This window comes from Nelumbo nucifera, chromosome 4 (genome assembly GCF_055504915.1).
Source record: "Nelumbo nucifera cultivar China Antique chromosome 4, China Antique-T2T, whole genome shotgun sequence".
NCBI lineage: Eukaryota > Viridiplantae > Streptophyta > Magnoliopsida > Proteales > Nelumbonaceae > Nelumbo > Nelumbo nucifera.
The window spans coordinates 87,460,624-87,477,439 of NC_142652.1; the positions used below are offsets into that span (position 1 = coordinate 87,460,624).

General features: G+C 41.3%; 1 protein-coding gene across 2 annotated transcripts in view; it reads left to right on the top strand.

Moving 5' to 3' along the window:
- Positions 1 to 16,816, top strand: part of LOC104612934 (branched-chain-amino-acid aminotransferase-like protein 1) — a 52,968-nt gene that overhangs the window by 13,034 nt on the left and 23,118 nt on the right. The gene's annotated exons all lie outside the window — the stretch shown is intronic.

Genomic DNA, 16,816 nt, shown 5'->3' on the forward strand with positions numbered 1-16,816 from the left:
AAATAACACCTGGGAGCTAGTTGATCTGCCCAAAGGAAAGAAACCAGGTTGTTGCAGATGGGTATTTACTGTGAAGCACAATGCGGACGACTCCATTGAGTGGTATAAAGCTCGGCTAGTTGCAAAAGGGTTCACACAGACCTATGGTATAGATTACTTGGAGACCTTTGCCCCGGTAGCCAAGATGACCACCATTCGAGTCCTATTATCCCTTGTAGCAAGTCACACTTGGCCTTTATACCAAATGGACGTGAAAAGTGCGTTTTTGAATGGAGACCTGCAGGAAGAGGTTTACATGCGGTTGCCTCCTGGATTCTATGATGCAGAAACATGTAAGAAGAGCTGCTGGCTCAACAAGGCTTTGTATGGTTTGAAGCAGTCACCCAGGGCTTGGTTCGATAGATTCAGACTAGCCCTTGTGAAGTTCGGTTACGTACAGGCCCAGTCAGATCATACCCTATTCATCAAGAGGGTAGAGTCCTCCTTGACACTACTTGCAGTATATGTTGATGATATTGTGGTGACAGGGAATGATAGCCATGAGATTGAGTCCCTTAAACAGCTCCTTCATCAAGAATTTGAGGTGAAAGATCTTGGTGCACTTTGGTATTTTTTGGGTGTTGAGGTTGCTAGATCCAAATAGGGGATCTTTATCTCGCAGAGGAAGTATGTCATAGATTTGCTGGCAGAAACTGGAAAGTTAGGTGTCAAGCCTGCGGATACACCCATTGAACAGAACCACAGGATTAGTGCAGAGAGTGGGGAGCCTCTTGAAGACAAGGTTATGTTCCAGCAATTGGTAGGGAAGCTTCTATATCTTTGCCTCACTCGGCCAGATATTACTTGTGCTGTTAGTGTTGTCAGCCTGTACATGCATTATCCTCGAACCACACATCTTCTTGCGGCTGAAAGAATATTAGCATACTTGAAGAGATGCCTGGGTTGGGGTATACTGTTCAAGAACAATAACCACATGAAGGTGGAGGTCTATACGGATGTCGACCGGGCTGAGAGTGTTGATGACAGAAGGTCTACCTCCGGATATTGTGCTCTTGTGGGAGGTAATCTTGTCTCTTGGAGAAGTAAGAAACAAAGTGTTGTCTCCCAATCTAGTGCTGAAGCAGAATACAGGTCAATGGCTAACGGAGTGGCTAAAATCCTATGGCTGAGATCTCTACTTGAGGAGTTGGGTATTGAGTATGAGAAGCCCCTGATGCTGTATTGTGATAATCAAGCAGCTATTAATATAGCACATAATCCAGTGCAGCATGACAAAACCAAACACATTGAAGTTGACCGACATTTTGTATGAGAGAGAGTCTCATCTCAAGAAGTATGTCTCCCTTACATCACATCCAGTATGCAACTAGCAGATATTCTCACTAAAGCCGTATCAAGAAAGAAGCTAGAGGCAGATCTATCCAAGTTGGGAATGATAAACATTTACTCCCAACTTGAGGGGGAGTGTAGAGAACACTGATGTGGGCCCCACAGCTATGGTCCCACTCTGTCCGTAGGGTAGAATGTGTTCTAGTCATCCTAGGGTTAGCTGGTGGTCAATTTGTTATTCCAGTTGTTATTTATATTTCAGTTTTATATTGTTTTATTTGTTATGTAAATACCAAGGGCAGATTTGTCCTTTTCATGTAACTGGCATAACCTATAAATATTAATTAGAAGTGGCGGCGGCAGAATATTGAGATTCTGTCCTTCCTTTCAAAGTTTGTGTTCTACTGCTCTCTCACTACTCTTTCTCCTCTTTCCTCTATACTTTCTCTTCTTTTTGAACCTGAAATTTATTAGTGCTCAAGACTGATAGCAGTCTTGAACATCTACACTGTAAAACCCTAGAGAATAGAAGGGAGAAAACCCTAGAATGGTTCAGCCGCCCTCTCCAGATAGGTCCAACCTATCTTCTCTGATAGAACTTCCCTTAGAAAGTAAATAACTTACAAGAAAAAAAAAACTGTTCGCTGCCTTCCAAGGTTACCCGAACCCTAGTCTTCTCTGATTCTTCCTGACCACCAACACTCTGCAACCGTGACAAGCCTTCAACAGCTGCTAAACCTTTTGGCGATCTCCAAGAATCAGTCTGCGAACTCCACCTTTTCAGCTTCCAGTCCTAGGAGATTCTCATGTGGTCGGCTGGTACTAGACTCCCATGAGAAACCCTAACCCTGCTCTGATACCATGTAGATGTTCAAGACTGCTATCAGTCTTGAACCCTTATAAATTTTAGGTTCGAAAAAGGAGAAAAAGTATAGAGGAAAGAGGAGAAAGAGTAGAGAAAGGGCAGTAGAACACAAGATTTGAAAGGAAGGACAGAATCTGAATGTTCTGCCACCGCCACTTCTATTTAATATTTATAGGTTATGCTAGTTACATGAAAGGACACATCTGCCCTTGGTATTTACATAACACACAAAACAATATAAAACTGAAATATAAATAACAACTAGAATAACAGATTGACCATCAGCTAACCCTAGGATGACTACGGTACATTCTACCCTACGGACAGAGTGGGACCACAGCGGTGGGGCCCACATCAGTGTTCTCTACAATAGAGTTTCTATTCGCCCCTTTCCTAGCTAAGCCATCTGCCAATGAGTTTGCACTTCTCTTTACTTATGTACAACTAACTTCCATGTCCTTACTCAGCCACTTAAATTTCCTCTTTTCATTGTAATTCCAGAGCTTGGATTTGTCCTCTTTTAACCAGTTCACTACAATTTCAGAATCACCTTATATGATCAATTTCTTAATATGCATGTCTTTGACCCTTTGTACGCCTTCAAGAGCTCCTAATATCTCAGCCCTCAAGGAGTCTCCCACCCCAATTGGGCCAGAATACATAGCTAACAGATTCCCTTTTTCATCTCTTAATTTTTAAATTTATTTCCTTATATATTGAACTAGAGTCTAATTTCCTTTTCTATTTTTATGAGAAATGTAAAAGAATAATCTATGGTAGCTGGATGATGTTGGTTTACTCTTATTTGTAAATATTGCACTAGCATAACATAGATCTTAGATAGGGGTGGAAAATTTCAAACCCAACATGATCAACTAACCCAAACCACCCATTTTATTTATGGGTAGGGTGTTTCTAGATGCGGGTCATTAACGGATCATCAATCCAATGAATCATTTTTTTTTTTGAAGCCTGGATCAATATTTAATGAGTTGGGCAAGTTGGATGATGGATTATGCGAAAGATAACCATTTAAAATAGTGAATTAGGATAAGGCAAAGCAAGGTAGAGAGTTCTTCAATAGAGGGTGAGTTTGAAGTAGTGGGAAGGTGGAGAAAGGAAGTATCATTTGAAGCTAAGAGAAGTGAAAACAAGGTTTCTGGTGTTCCTGAAGATTAGAGAAGAAAAAAGAGCCACTGTATCTCCAAAAGGAGGTAGCAGCTTGGCTGAAAGGCTTCCTGGATGTAGCTTTAGTTTCGAGGAAGTCACAGGCCTGGAAGTACTCAATCAAAATCAACGGAAAGGTGTTCGTAGCTGAGCTATGTTTCAATAGGAAGGGCTGGTTTGCAATAGTCTCAGAATGGTTCGGTGAAGGTAGAAGAAAATGATTTGTGTCCCCATGGGAAAACAGACTAAGGGGTGGATACTGTTTGTAAGGGAGTTGCAGAACTTTTTGTGGAGGAATGAAGACAAGCCAAGAGATATCCGACCCAACCAAGCATCGGAAAATCAACCACCTCCAGATGGTGATAAGGAAGCTGCAGGGAGTGAAGATCAAACCTACCAGAACTGGCATAAAAAATATGTGATACTTGCAAACAAAAGAGTAGGTAGGTGGGGCTGTGTTGCAGCGGAGAATAAAGGAAAGCTGAAAGTGGAAGGGTGCTTCTATCTTCGACCATTTCAAGAAGACAAGGCTCTTCTAGAAGCAGACAACTTGGCGGAAGAAATACATGCGTTCCCCATTCAAACTTCTGAAGGAGTAATGGTGATCAGTCAATAGTGTTCGAATGCAAATCGTGTAGATCAGACAAAAATTTTCTGCCTCGAAGTGCTAGATCTCCCATTTCATCTTTGGTCCCTTGCAAACTTCAAAAAAATCATAGCTCTGTGCGGAGGAGTCCTGGAAGATTTGGACTTGTCCAATCTCAGTGCAGCATCGATGAAATTGGGAGGAGTTAAAATAGAATCAATACCGAGAACAGTGAAGCTGGAATTAGGTGAAACACATGAGGTGGTTTGGCTGTTGTCGTCAGTGGAGGAGAGACCCTGTAGAAGCCTGTGGGAGGTAGAAGACGATGATGTGGCAAGGGTCAAGGAGGGGGAACACGTGAAGGAGAAGTCTGACCGTTATTACAAAGAGAAGGCTTATGCTCAGACTGTAAAATCGAAAGAGGGTGGTCAGAATTCTAAAGAAGGACTAGAATCTGGGCCATCCATTTCAGATTGAGGGGCTACCAAAAGATCCTACACTGTAGTGGCATCTGGAGGGGGTGGTGGCAATAAAGGAAAAAATTTTGGAAGTGTGCCAAAACTTGACCCAAGGGTTAAATGTTGAACCTGTTAGTTCGAGAGAAGGTGAAAGAGCAAGAGATGTGACAAAGGTTCAGATCTGTTAGGGTTGATCAATCAGGTCGAACCAACCCAGAAAAGAGGTATTTATATTAATCTTATGTAAATGGACAAGATTGTCCTTACAAAGAGAATAAAAGAGCTGTACACTAAAGTGCATGTCTATTACAGTACAAGAAAGAATAATAAAATACAGTAGAATTACAAAACTACCCTTCAGTTCTTCTACAGAACCAAACAGCCCAACACCAACTTATATTCTAAACAGGTCACATGACCACTTAAAATTGTAGGTGAGTAGGCTGACTCAAGTGTTTGGCGACGGTTGTTGGGGTTTATCATCGTCCAAATCGACCCCTACAACCTCGAAAAACCCTCTCAGGACTCCTTTGAAAGCTCTCGGTGACACTGGTATAGGAAGCACCTGTTCGGAGAGCAACTGGAATCGGAAGCCGGTGGTGAAAACAAACTCTACAACCCTGACAAGCCGAACCCGAAGTTTAACAGGCTTGAGCGAGAAGGCTCTAAGGAAGAAGATGATTGGGAAGACTCAAGGCAAGATGATGTATGGAATGATAAAAGTAGCATTGGAAGTAGAGGTGCAAGTCGGGTTGGCCCGAGTTAACAATTTACACTGTTTCGGGCTTGGGCTTCGGGTTGGGCCTATTGAAAATTTGACAAAATCCCAACCCTAACCTGGAAAAGTTGCACCCCTAATTGGAAGTGCCTCATCCACTAGGATCTACAATTTGTGGAATAACGAGCTAATAGGAACGCAAGTCTTATTTGAAGAACCCTCGAGCATTTCCTTGTCGGCCCTAGAAGAGGAAACAGTGGCGAGACCTGCCTCATTCTCTAAGGTGGACCTAGGTGTAGTCAACAGTGATCCAGGAGAAATACCAAGGGAGACACAGGTTCAGGATATTAAGGACAGGGACCCGGATGTCAGCACTAACCAAAGCAAAGATACACAAGAGGAACATAATTCAAACGCTATCCCAGTTTTACCTGCCAAGGACTCTCACTCAGCGGGTTCTGATCGAAGGAAGGATTTGGACTTGTCAAATTAGGGAATCCCTACACTCTTATCTCTTTTTCTGTCTTTTACTCCTTTGCTTCCTTCTAAAGAGGTATCTAATTTGTGTTTGGCTACTTGTGCAGGTCCTACTAGAACCCCACTTGTTATGGAACTCTCAATCTGAAGTGCCACAGTCTTGGAGCCTGAGAATGTGATGGTTGATAGGGTATAGGGAGAGAGGAGTAGAATTGTATCTTTAATCTTGGAAGTTCTAGCTAACCCAATCTTAGGTTTGGAATGTGTTGATTTTAGCCTAAACCAACCCTTTACCCAGACAAAGCCAACCCAGAACGAGACCCTGGAGGGAGCAAAGGAAGGAAGTCAGGAGGGGAGGGATGGGTTAGAAGGAGCTAGGATGGTAGGTAAAAAGGCATAAGGAAAGAAAGTTTACCTGAGAAAGAAGAGTAAGCAAAGGAAAAGGAAAATGATTGAGGTCGAGAAGCTTAAGAGTGGAATAAATTATGAGGAGAAGAACAAGAGTATGAGGAAAAGAAGAGGGGAGTGTTGAGTAACACCAGCCCAGAGGTGTCACGAGGCGTTGCTATGAAGATAATAAGTTGGAATGTAAGAGGACTAGGAAGTGCCAAGAAGAGAAGACTAATCAGAAATGCGTCCAGGAAAGAAAAACCAGATTTGATCATGATTCAAGAAACCAACTTATCAGAGCTGAATAGAAGGTGGATAAGGAGCATTTGGGGAGCCAAGGGTCTGAGCTGGTCATGGGTACCCTTGTGGGGAGCTTTAGGGGGAATTCTAACCATATGGAGGAATGAGGAAATGGATTGTGTTGAAGAATTGATAGGGTTAGTATTCAATCTCCCTAAAAATTAAAAGAAAGTCAGACAGAAGAGTATGGGCCTTAACAAATGTGTATGGTCCTAACTCTTACAAAGATAGAGGAGCTTTCTGGGAGGAATTATGTGTTATCAGGGGTTTGTGGGAGGGTCTGTGGTGTGTGGGGGGTGATTTTAATGTCATTAGATACTCGGGGGATTCAAACAACCAAACTAGAGGTTCACTACTAGCATGAGGAAGTTCAATAGGCTAATTGATTCCCTGGAATTAAGAGAATCCCCTTGCTTTAGGTGGACTATACTTGGTCAAATTTTCAATCCCCCCCACCCCCAACCTTCTCCAAACTAGACATTTTCCTCGTATCTCTTGATAGGGAAGAAATGTGGTGATCCTTAATGGCAAGAGGGTTACCTAGAGTTACTTCAAACCACTACCCTATTTGTATTGAGAAAGAAATCCCAGGGGGAGGCTCGCCTCCATTCAGATTTGAGAATATGTGGTTTGAAGACCATACATTTAAGATCATGCTAAAGGAGTGGTGGGAGGATTTCATGTAGAGACAGTGAAATCTAGCCGTAGGGCTATTTTTGTACTTTTACTTTTCTTTGTTGTATATCTATTCTTTGTATTATCTCTCTCTTGTACATTAAGGGCAGATCTGTCCTTTTACAACTTAATATAAATATATCTTTTAGGGTGTTGACTGACACAAGGTGTCACACCCAACATTCGGCTGCTCTCTCTCTCTCTCTCTTCTCTCTCTTTTCTGACTTTCGAACTGACTCTAACATGGTATCAGAGTAGGTCACGACCTAAACTTCACAAAACACCTTAGCTATTACTGATTCAAGAACTCCCTAACAATATTTGGAAGTTCTTGAGTATCTTCTTTATTTCTCTTCCTGGATCGGCTACAGATCTGTTTTCTGGACTGCTGCGCTGTTGGGTTCACTTTTCTTCTCATATCTCCCTATAGAGACATCGGATCAGCCTGAAATTTTAGATCTGGTGTCGCCCATAGCAGATCTATTGAACCTCTTTGGTTTGGTTTGGATCGGTTTCGTCTTTGAGGGGTTTTGATCCACTTTTCAATTCAGCAAAACTCTACAATTGCCTTTTTTGGACATCAGCAGAAAGGTACTCTTATTTTTCTTCTCTGGTTCGAATTTCTTTTGGTTTCTGGAAGTGTGTGTTGTTGCCTTTTGTCTTTCAATGACATCAGAAAGGATGGATGTTCTTCCTATTAAGTTCAACGGTACGAACTATGCACTATGGAAGTTCAACTTTTAGTTCCATGTCGAAGCTAAGGGTCTTTGGGGATACTTAGATGGATTTATGTCTAAACTTGACGACTTTGACATTAAGGGACTTAATCAGTGGAAGATAGACAACGCAAAAATTGCGTCATGGATTCTAGGCTCAGTCAAAACTGATATTGCTATCCCTATGAGAGGGTACAGGACAACCTATGAGATGTATCAATATCTTGAGAAAGTTTATCAGCGATCGAATACCTCTAGATAGTATTAGATAGAGGTTGACATTTTTTCTTACTATCAGGGAGATAGAAAGGTCCATGAATACTATGCCGGGTTCATTAACCTTTGGACAGAATATGAGTTAGTTCACATGGGAGATGATCCTTCAGATTGCTGTGTTAAATACATGAACAGCATTTAGAACAGTATTTAGAACAACATGGCATTTTCTTACTTCCTTTCAACAGTATTTAGAACAACATGGCATCATTCGTCAAACTTCATGTGCATCCACTCCTCAACAAAATGGGGTGGCTGAATGAAAGAACCGTCATCTCCTTGAAACTGCTCGGTCTATTCTTCATCATATGAGTGTTCCTAAACGGTTTTGGAGTGATGTTGTACTTATTGTGTGTTTCCTCATTAATCGGATGCCCTCCTTCATTCTTCATGGTCGGTCTCCCTTCTCTATCTTGTTCCCCACCTTGTCTCCCTTTCCATTAACACCTCGTATCTTTGGTTGTGTGTGCTTTGTTCACAATCTGAATCCTGGAATAGACAAACTGGATGCACGCTCCATTAAGTGTCTTTCTTGGCTACTCTCGGACTCAAAAAGGGTACAAGTGTTACAAATCCATTACTCGGAAGTGCTATGTCTGTCCTGATGTCACCTTTTTTGAGTGTCCCCTTCTTCTCGGGACCTGAAGTATTCGTGTCTCCACCTTTGCTTCTTCTTCCTCTTCCAGTCAGTGATCCCGTTCTGGGTGTTCCTGTTGGGGTTGACCCTTCACCTCCTTCAGTGCAGATCCCTACTTAACGACCACCGATCCGACACGTGTATACTCATTGACAGACACCGGCTCCTCCTTCAACTTCTACCTTGTCTGCGGATCTTGTTGTTGCTCCTGTCCCTGAACCTTCAGGACTTGATCTACCCATTGCTTTACGAAAAGGTAAACGTAGTTGTACCCTCCATCCCATTTCCAATTTTGTTTCAGTATCTCGCCTTTCTGCCTCACATCGCCAGCTTGTTTCACTATTGTCATCTATTTCTATACCTAAGAGTGTCCAAGAGGCTCTTAGCTCACCTGGGTGGCGGCAGGCAATGGAGAAGGAACTCTCTGCCCTTCAGCATACTCACACGTGGGAGTTCACTACTCTTCCACCTGGTAAGCATGTTGTGGGTTGTAAATGGGTGTATATTGTTAAATACTTGCCAAATGGTAGTGTGGAGCGTCTGAAGGCCAGACTTGTTGCTAAAGGTTATTCACTGTTGTGGTGTGGACTATATTGGAGACCTCTCCAATGGCTAAGATTGGCTCTGTCCGTGTGTTAATTTCCCTGGCAGTTATGTATGATTGGCCCTTGTTTCAACTTGACATTAAAAATGCCTTCCTTCATGGTGACCTTATGGAGGAGGTATTATAGGGCAACCACCTGGGTTTGTTGCTCAGGGGGAGGATGGTAAGGTGTGCAGACTGAAAAAGGCAATTTATGGGTTGAAACAATCGCCTCGTTTTTGGTTTGGGAAGTTTAGTGAAGTGGTGAAGAATTTTGGAATGAAACAATGCCAGGTTGACCACTCAGTGTTCAACTATGATTCAGAAGTCGAAAAGATTTTATTAGTGGTCTATGTGGATGATATTGTCATAACTGGTAGTGACAAATTGGGGATCAATAAACTAAAGGTCTTTCTGCAAAATCATTTTCAAACAAAAGACCTTGGGACATTGAAGTATTTCTTGGGTATAGAAGTTGCTAGATCAAGACAAGGTGTAAACCTGTGCCAAAGAAAATATGTTCTTGATCTACTGGATGAAACAGGACTGTTAGGTGCAAAACCGGCTGAAACTCCTATGAAACCAAATGTTAAGTTGAGCAGTGATACAGGGGAAATGTTTGATGATCCTGGAAGGTATAGACGGCTAGTGGGGAAGCTGAACTATTTGGCTATCACGAGACCAGACATCTCCTTTGCAGTCAGTGTGGTGAGCCAATTTATGCAGAACCCTCGTATACCTCATTGGGATGCAGTTCTTAAAATTGTAAGGTACCTGAAGGGAGCTCCGGGTCGTGGGTTATTGTACAAACCATGAGGAAAACTTGAAGTAATTGGGTATACAGATGCAGATTGGGCAGGCTCTGTGTCTGATAGAAGATCTACTACAGGTTATTGTACATTTCTTGGAGGAAATCTTGTGACATGGAAGAGTAAGAAGCAAACGGTTGTGGCTAGAAGCAGTGCTGAAGCCGAGTACAGAGCCATGGCACACACCACATGTGAATTAGTATGGCTAAGGAATCTCCTATAAGAATTCGGGTTCTCCATGGATAAACCTATGAAATTGTACTGTGACAATCAAGCTGCACTCCACATCTCATCCAACCCTGTTTTTCATGAGAGAACAAAGCACATAGAGAATGGTTGCCACTTTGTGAGGGAGAAGGTCCTTACTGGAGAGATAAGCACATAACATGTGGGCTCTGGTGATCAGTGGGCAGATTTGTTTACAAAAGGCTTAAGCTTAGGGAGAGTGAATTATATATGTAACAAGCTGGGATTATATGACATATATTCTCCAGCTTGAGGGTGAGTGTTAGAACTAGCCGAATAAGGGTAGATTAGTCAATTGACTTTTGTTAAGTTATGTGCTTATGTGGCAGTCTTAATAAAGACTTCCTGTCCCATACTTAAGTGGGGGCAGTTTAGTCTTTATACTACTAATTGGAGCCTAATCCATATTAAGGGTCTACTGATAGGGTTTAACCTATCATGTTCGACTGTTCTTTCATCTTCTTCTTCTTCTTCTTCTTCTTCTTCTTCTCCTCTTCTACTGGTTCGGACTATTGTAGCAACAGAGAAAACAATACCTAAACTCACTGCCAATTTGATTTCTGTTAGCCAACTTGTAGAGGAAGGTAACGATGTCTCATTTACTTTTGATGGTTATTTGATACAAGACCGGCGAACTGGGGCAGTGAAGGGGAAGGGGCGTAGACTGGGAAGATTTTTTGCCTTGGAGTTTGAGAAGAATAAGATTGCTTCTTCTTCTACTTCTTGTTTGTTTTCTACTACTTCTAGGTCTGCATCTTTTAATTGTAACAATGATTGGCATTTGTGGCATAAACACCTTGGCCATCTTTTTTCTAAGAAACTTGATCAGTTATTTGCTTCTGGTAGTTTACTTGTTTTTGCTGTTTCTTTTAAGAATGTGAAAAAAGATTGCATCACTTGTGGTTTATGTAAGAGTTATATTTTACCATTTCCTTCTTATTTTGAACATGCAACCGTTCCTTTTCATTTAATACATAATGATGTCTGGTCGTCTCTAGTTGTTTCACGGCTGTGATATAAGTACTTTGTAACCTTTATTGATGATTGCACTCGTTTCACTTGGGCTTATTTTCTTCGAAAGAAATCTAAAGTGTACATTGTTTTTAAACACTTGCACACCTATGTAACTACCCAATTTGATGCTTGAATTTGTGTGCTAAGATCAAATTCAGGGGGAGAGATATTGATGGAGATTTCCAAAATTACCTGAAATAACTTGGAATTCAACCCCAAAAGTCCTGCCCGGGCACCCCACAACAAAACGGGGTAGCAGAAAGGAAGAATGGGCACATCTTGAGTGTAGTCAGAACACTTTTACAGGATTCCCATGTACCCTCTTGGTTTTGGGTGGAGGCAGCCAGTACTGCTGTGTATCTCATAAATCGTCTTCCGTCATCTGTTTTGAATAACTCCTCTCCTTTTCAATCTCTTTTTCACAAACCCCAGACATATCCATGCTCAGGGTTTTTGGTTGTGCGTTTTTTGTCCACCTTCCACCCCATGAATGCACAAAGTTGACTACACAAGCAACTTTGTGTGCTTTTATGGGATACAGTTCTAAACATAAGGGGTTCCTTTGCTATGATCCTTTGGTTCGTCGCCTTAGAATCTCTTGTAATGTAGTCGTTCTTGAAAGTGTGTCCTTTTTCGAACATATTGTGAAATACCCAACTCCTTCTATTTCCTTGCTGCACAGTTTTGATTCTACAAGCACCTCAGATATTCCATTGTCACCTCCGCAGCAACTTCAGGCGTACTTCAGGAAGAAACGACCTTCTTTAGTCTCCATCCCCCCCTTTGCTCCACATCTAGTTGCTGATTCGGTCACTCCAGCTCCCTCAATAAGTGTACTTGACCTTCCTCCTGAACCCACTTTACGTCGTTCCACTAGAACCTCTCGTCTACCTAACCGTTATGGTTATTCACCAGACCATAGCTCCTTTTCTGTTGTTTTATCTACCATAGACATTCCCAGATCTTACCAACAGGTCGTAGAAAAACCACACTGGAAAGATGCCATGGATTTCGAGATTTTGGGGAGGTGTTGAAAATGATAGGTTTTGCCAGGAAACTAAAAGAGGCTAAAAGAAAAAATAAAAGATTGGAATAAAGCCCATTTTAGAAGGTTAGAAGAAATAAAAGATAACTTGGTGGAGAGGATCGAGGAGCTAGATAGGAAAGAGGCTCTCAGAGTTATTTCAGAAGAAAGAGGGAAAAGATGCAATGAAAAGCAAAAATTGGAAGAGATCTTATGAAAGGACGAAATTTGTTGGAAACAGAAATCAAGGTGTTAGTGGTTCATACAAGGGGATGGAAACACTAAGTTTTTTCACTTTCTTGAAAATGGAAGGAGAAAAAAGAATTTAATCCTCAGTGTGGAGGAGGGACAAGTGGTAAGAGAAAGTTAGGAAATTACAAGGATTTTTCTAAATCATTTTAAGGAAATTTTCTCAAGCCCACATGGAGTGATGCTAGACTTGCCAGAGTTGGAAGGGGATGTTTTGTCAGAAGAGCAACCTCTCGCTCGCTCTAGAAAGGAGATTTTCTTTGCAAGGAATCAAGGAAGCAATTTTTTTAATGGATAGGTCTAAAGCCCCTGGGCCGGATGGTTTCTCCATGGCCTTCTATCGATAGTGTTGGGGTATGGTGAAATCAGACATTTTGGAAGTCTTTAACGAATTCTTCTCCAAAGGAGAGGTTTCACCAGGAGTAAATGCCACATTTATCACTTTGATTCCAAAGAAGAGGGAGGCCAAAGCTCCTAAAGACTTTAGACCAATAAACCTCATCGAGAGTGTAGAAAATTCTTACAAAGGTCTTACCAAAAAGACTAAAAAAGGTGTTACCCTTGATTATCTCTCCTTTCCAAGGTGCTTTTGTAGAAGGAAGGCAGATTGTGGATCAAATCTTGGTGGACAATTAATGCGTTGTGGAAAGAAGAAAGGGTAGAGAAAAGGTGCTGGTTTGTAAAGTAGATCTAAAAAAAGCCTATGACCTGGTTAATTGGGAAGTCCTCCTAAAAATACTAGAAAGACTAGGATTTGGAGTTAGATGGAGGTCTTGGATTAAAGGATGCTTAAGTTCAGCTCATTACTCAATCCTAATCAATGGTGCAGCAAAGGACTTCTTCTTGGCTAGGAGAGGAATTTGGCAAGGTGATCCACTATCCCCATTCTTGTTTACCCTAGTGGCAGAAGTGTTAAGCAGAATGGTTGCAAAAGCTGATGATCAAGGCCTTATTAGGGGTTGGAGGGTAGGTAGAAATCAGGTGATTATTATCCATCTCCAATTTGCAGACGACACCATCTTTTTTTGTGAAGGAAACAATGTGGAAGTGGTGGAAAATCTGAGGGTGCTGCTGAATAATTTTGTGGGAGTGACAGGGCTGAGGATAAATTGGACCAAATGTGGAATTGTAGGGGTCAATTTGGAGGAAGGAGAATTAATATGATTTGTTGAGATCTTGGGGTGCAGGATCAGAAGCTGGCCTATCAGTTACCTGGGTCTACCTTTAGGAGGAAACCCTAGGTCAGTTGGGTTTTGAAACCAATTTTAGAAAGGTTTGATCGGAAGTTAGCCATGTGGAAGAAGATTTATATTTCTTTGGGTGGAAGAATAACCTTGATTAGAGCCACACTAGCAAACCTCCCCCACCTATTTCCTTTCAACCTTTAGAATCCCTTCTAGGGTAGCAAGGTGCTTAGAGAAGTATATGAGAGATTTCCTTTGGGATCTAGGAGAGGAAAGGAAGGACCATTTGATCAAGTGGGAGGAGGTTAGCAAACCTAAGGAACAAGGGGGTTTAGGAATTGGGAACATCCTATTAAGGAACACAACTCTACTAGGTAAATGGCTTTGGAAGTTTCCCTTTGAGAGCGACAGACTATGACATAAAATGATTGAGAGCATTCATGGGGTGGATGGAAATGATTGGGATGCAAAAACTTCCCCTCACAGTTCTTCGACTTCTCCTTGGAATGCAATTCATGAAATCTACCCTATTTTCCTCAATTCCATCCGGTTTGATGTGAGACAAGGTAATAAAATTTTGTTTTGGGAAGATCTATGGGTAGGGGAAACCCCACTTAAAGACCAATTTCCTTATCTCTTTGCGCTATCTAACCTCAAGGGGGAAGGTATATCCATGTTGGGAACACCGTGTCCAAATGGTGTGAACTGGAACTTGGACTCTAGAAGGGGACTAGGGAAAACCCCACTTGGACCCTTCACTAGAAGATTCTAGAATCTAGGTAGGCTCTCTAGATGATCTCTTTTCTTGCTATTCTTTCTTCAGAATACTTTCTTCCCCCAACCCCCTAGGTGGGGATTTACCTATGAAAGAAATTTGGTGCATGCCTATTCCCTCGAAGATTCAAGCCTTCTGCTGGGAAATATTCCTTGGTAAGGTAAACAGTTGCGATATGCTGCAGAGAAGAAGGTCATACGTTTGCCCTTCTCCTCATGTGTGCTCTGTGTAAGGAAAGTGGTGAGACCCTATCTCATTTATTGATATCCTGATATCCTGTTCTTTTGTGTTTCGAATTTGGGAATTCTTTTGTACTCTCTTTGGCTGCAGGTGGGTTCACCCTCAAGATGTAGTAGGACTCTTCAACCGTGACTTCTTGAGACAACAAAAGAAAAGAGGGATAGTAATGTGGAAAACACCAAAGGCAGCAATTTGTTGGGTAATATGGAAAGAGAGGAATAATAGGATTTTCTTGGAAAAAAGCAAAAAAGTAGAGGAAGTGATTGATAGCATCAGGGTGAAATTATCTCATTGGGTAAAAACCCTTGAATAGCTTTCAAGTCTTCTTAGTCACAGACATTCTAAGAACCTCGTCTGAAGTAGCAAAGTCGTCAAGAGTAAGAGATAAAGTAAGGCTGGAGTGCAAACCACCAGAAAGCAATAAAGTTAAACTGAATTTTGATGGGAGCTCCTTTGGAAATCCGGGCATTTCAGGAGTGGGAGGAGTATTCAGAAATTCTGAAAGGAGGATTTTGGGTATGTCGTTAGGACCGATTGGCACCGGAAACTCATTGAAGGCTGAACTTTTGGCATTACTACAAGGGATGAAGATAGTCAAACAGTTAGGATAGAGACATGTTGAGGTGGAAGGGAACTCAAAAGTAGTAATTTCCTGGGCAGCAAACAGCAGCCATACCCCGTGGATGTTTAAACATGTGATTAGGGAAGTGGAAAAGATTGCAAAGGAGGTTGAGGCTGAATTTAAATGGGTCCGAAGAAGTGCAAATGGGCTAGTTGATGTTTTAGCAAAACAGGGGGCATTGAGACAGCAACTATTTTGGGCTGCACTGTAATGAGGGATAGAATAGAGTGATTAAAGGGATCAACAGTCCCATCACCAAGTTGTATAAACTGTTTACAATCTGAAATTTAATAAAATACATGTTTACTGATTAAAAAAAGTAAATTAGGACTGTCAAAGGGTCGGGTATGGGTAGGGATAGGGTGCCCAGTCCTGAACCGATTATTAATTGGGACAAACTCATAAACCCTTAACCGTCCTGATTAATAGTCGTGTCTGACCTGATAGACCCGATTAGATTATATAAATAACAACATTAAAACTTAATTTTTCATAATATAACTCTAATAAAAATGACAGTAAAATACTAAATTATTTATATGTTAATGATTGAAGTGTTTTTAACTAAAATTATCTTACATATTATCTATCAAATTTGCCCTTTCAGACATAAATATAATAAAAATTATAAGAAAACTAGGAAATCTTTATGTTATTAATAAAATAATTGGTTTGGAACAAGCAATAACCAGAACTGATCCAATTATTACTTGGAGAAAAATCCTAGAACCAGAACCGACATAATCGGTTCGGTTGGTTCAGTTCTTTCGGGTAGACCTGATAACCCTAATAGTGAATTAGAGTCCTTGAACACTTGGGCAACATAGGCTGGACCAATCATGTGGAGGAGCTACCAAGTTATAAAAAGCCATAACAAACTGGGATTTGGTTTCCATCTCTATCTGATACATGTTGAATATCCCGGGGTTTCTCAGCCAAAGGCCACCATCTATGGTGCATGATGAACTGCATCCAGTGCAACAGTAAAATAACTTGTAGAAGTAGCAATCTAGTAGGTTTATTTTTGTTTCCTTGTTTGGCTAAAACATTTCTCTAGCCCTAGTTACTTTGGTAAATTTGAAAATCTGAAAACAATAAGACCCCAATGTGGGCATTGAGTACCATCAATATGTGCCATGTGGAAACCCACCATCGCCTAAGATGTGACTTAATGCATTACCAATGTTGACAGGTTGGGTGGGTTGTGTTGGATGGATGGATTCCACCTATTTAGTTTCTATTTAAATGAGTCATTAATGGGTTGATGGGTTAGGTGGACGGATTGAAGCTCAACCCAAACCCAACCCGCCCAACTCCCACTCTTCTTAGGGATGAAACAGATTTCTATTAAATGGCATTTTTATTTTCTTCCTTCTTTTCTTTTGGGGGTGGGGGGAGTTTCAATATCTGTTTTTTCCACTTCCCTGGAGTCCAAAACATATTTTAGACCATATTGAGAGTTTACATGGACATCTT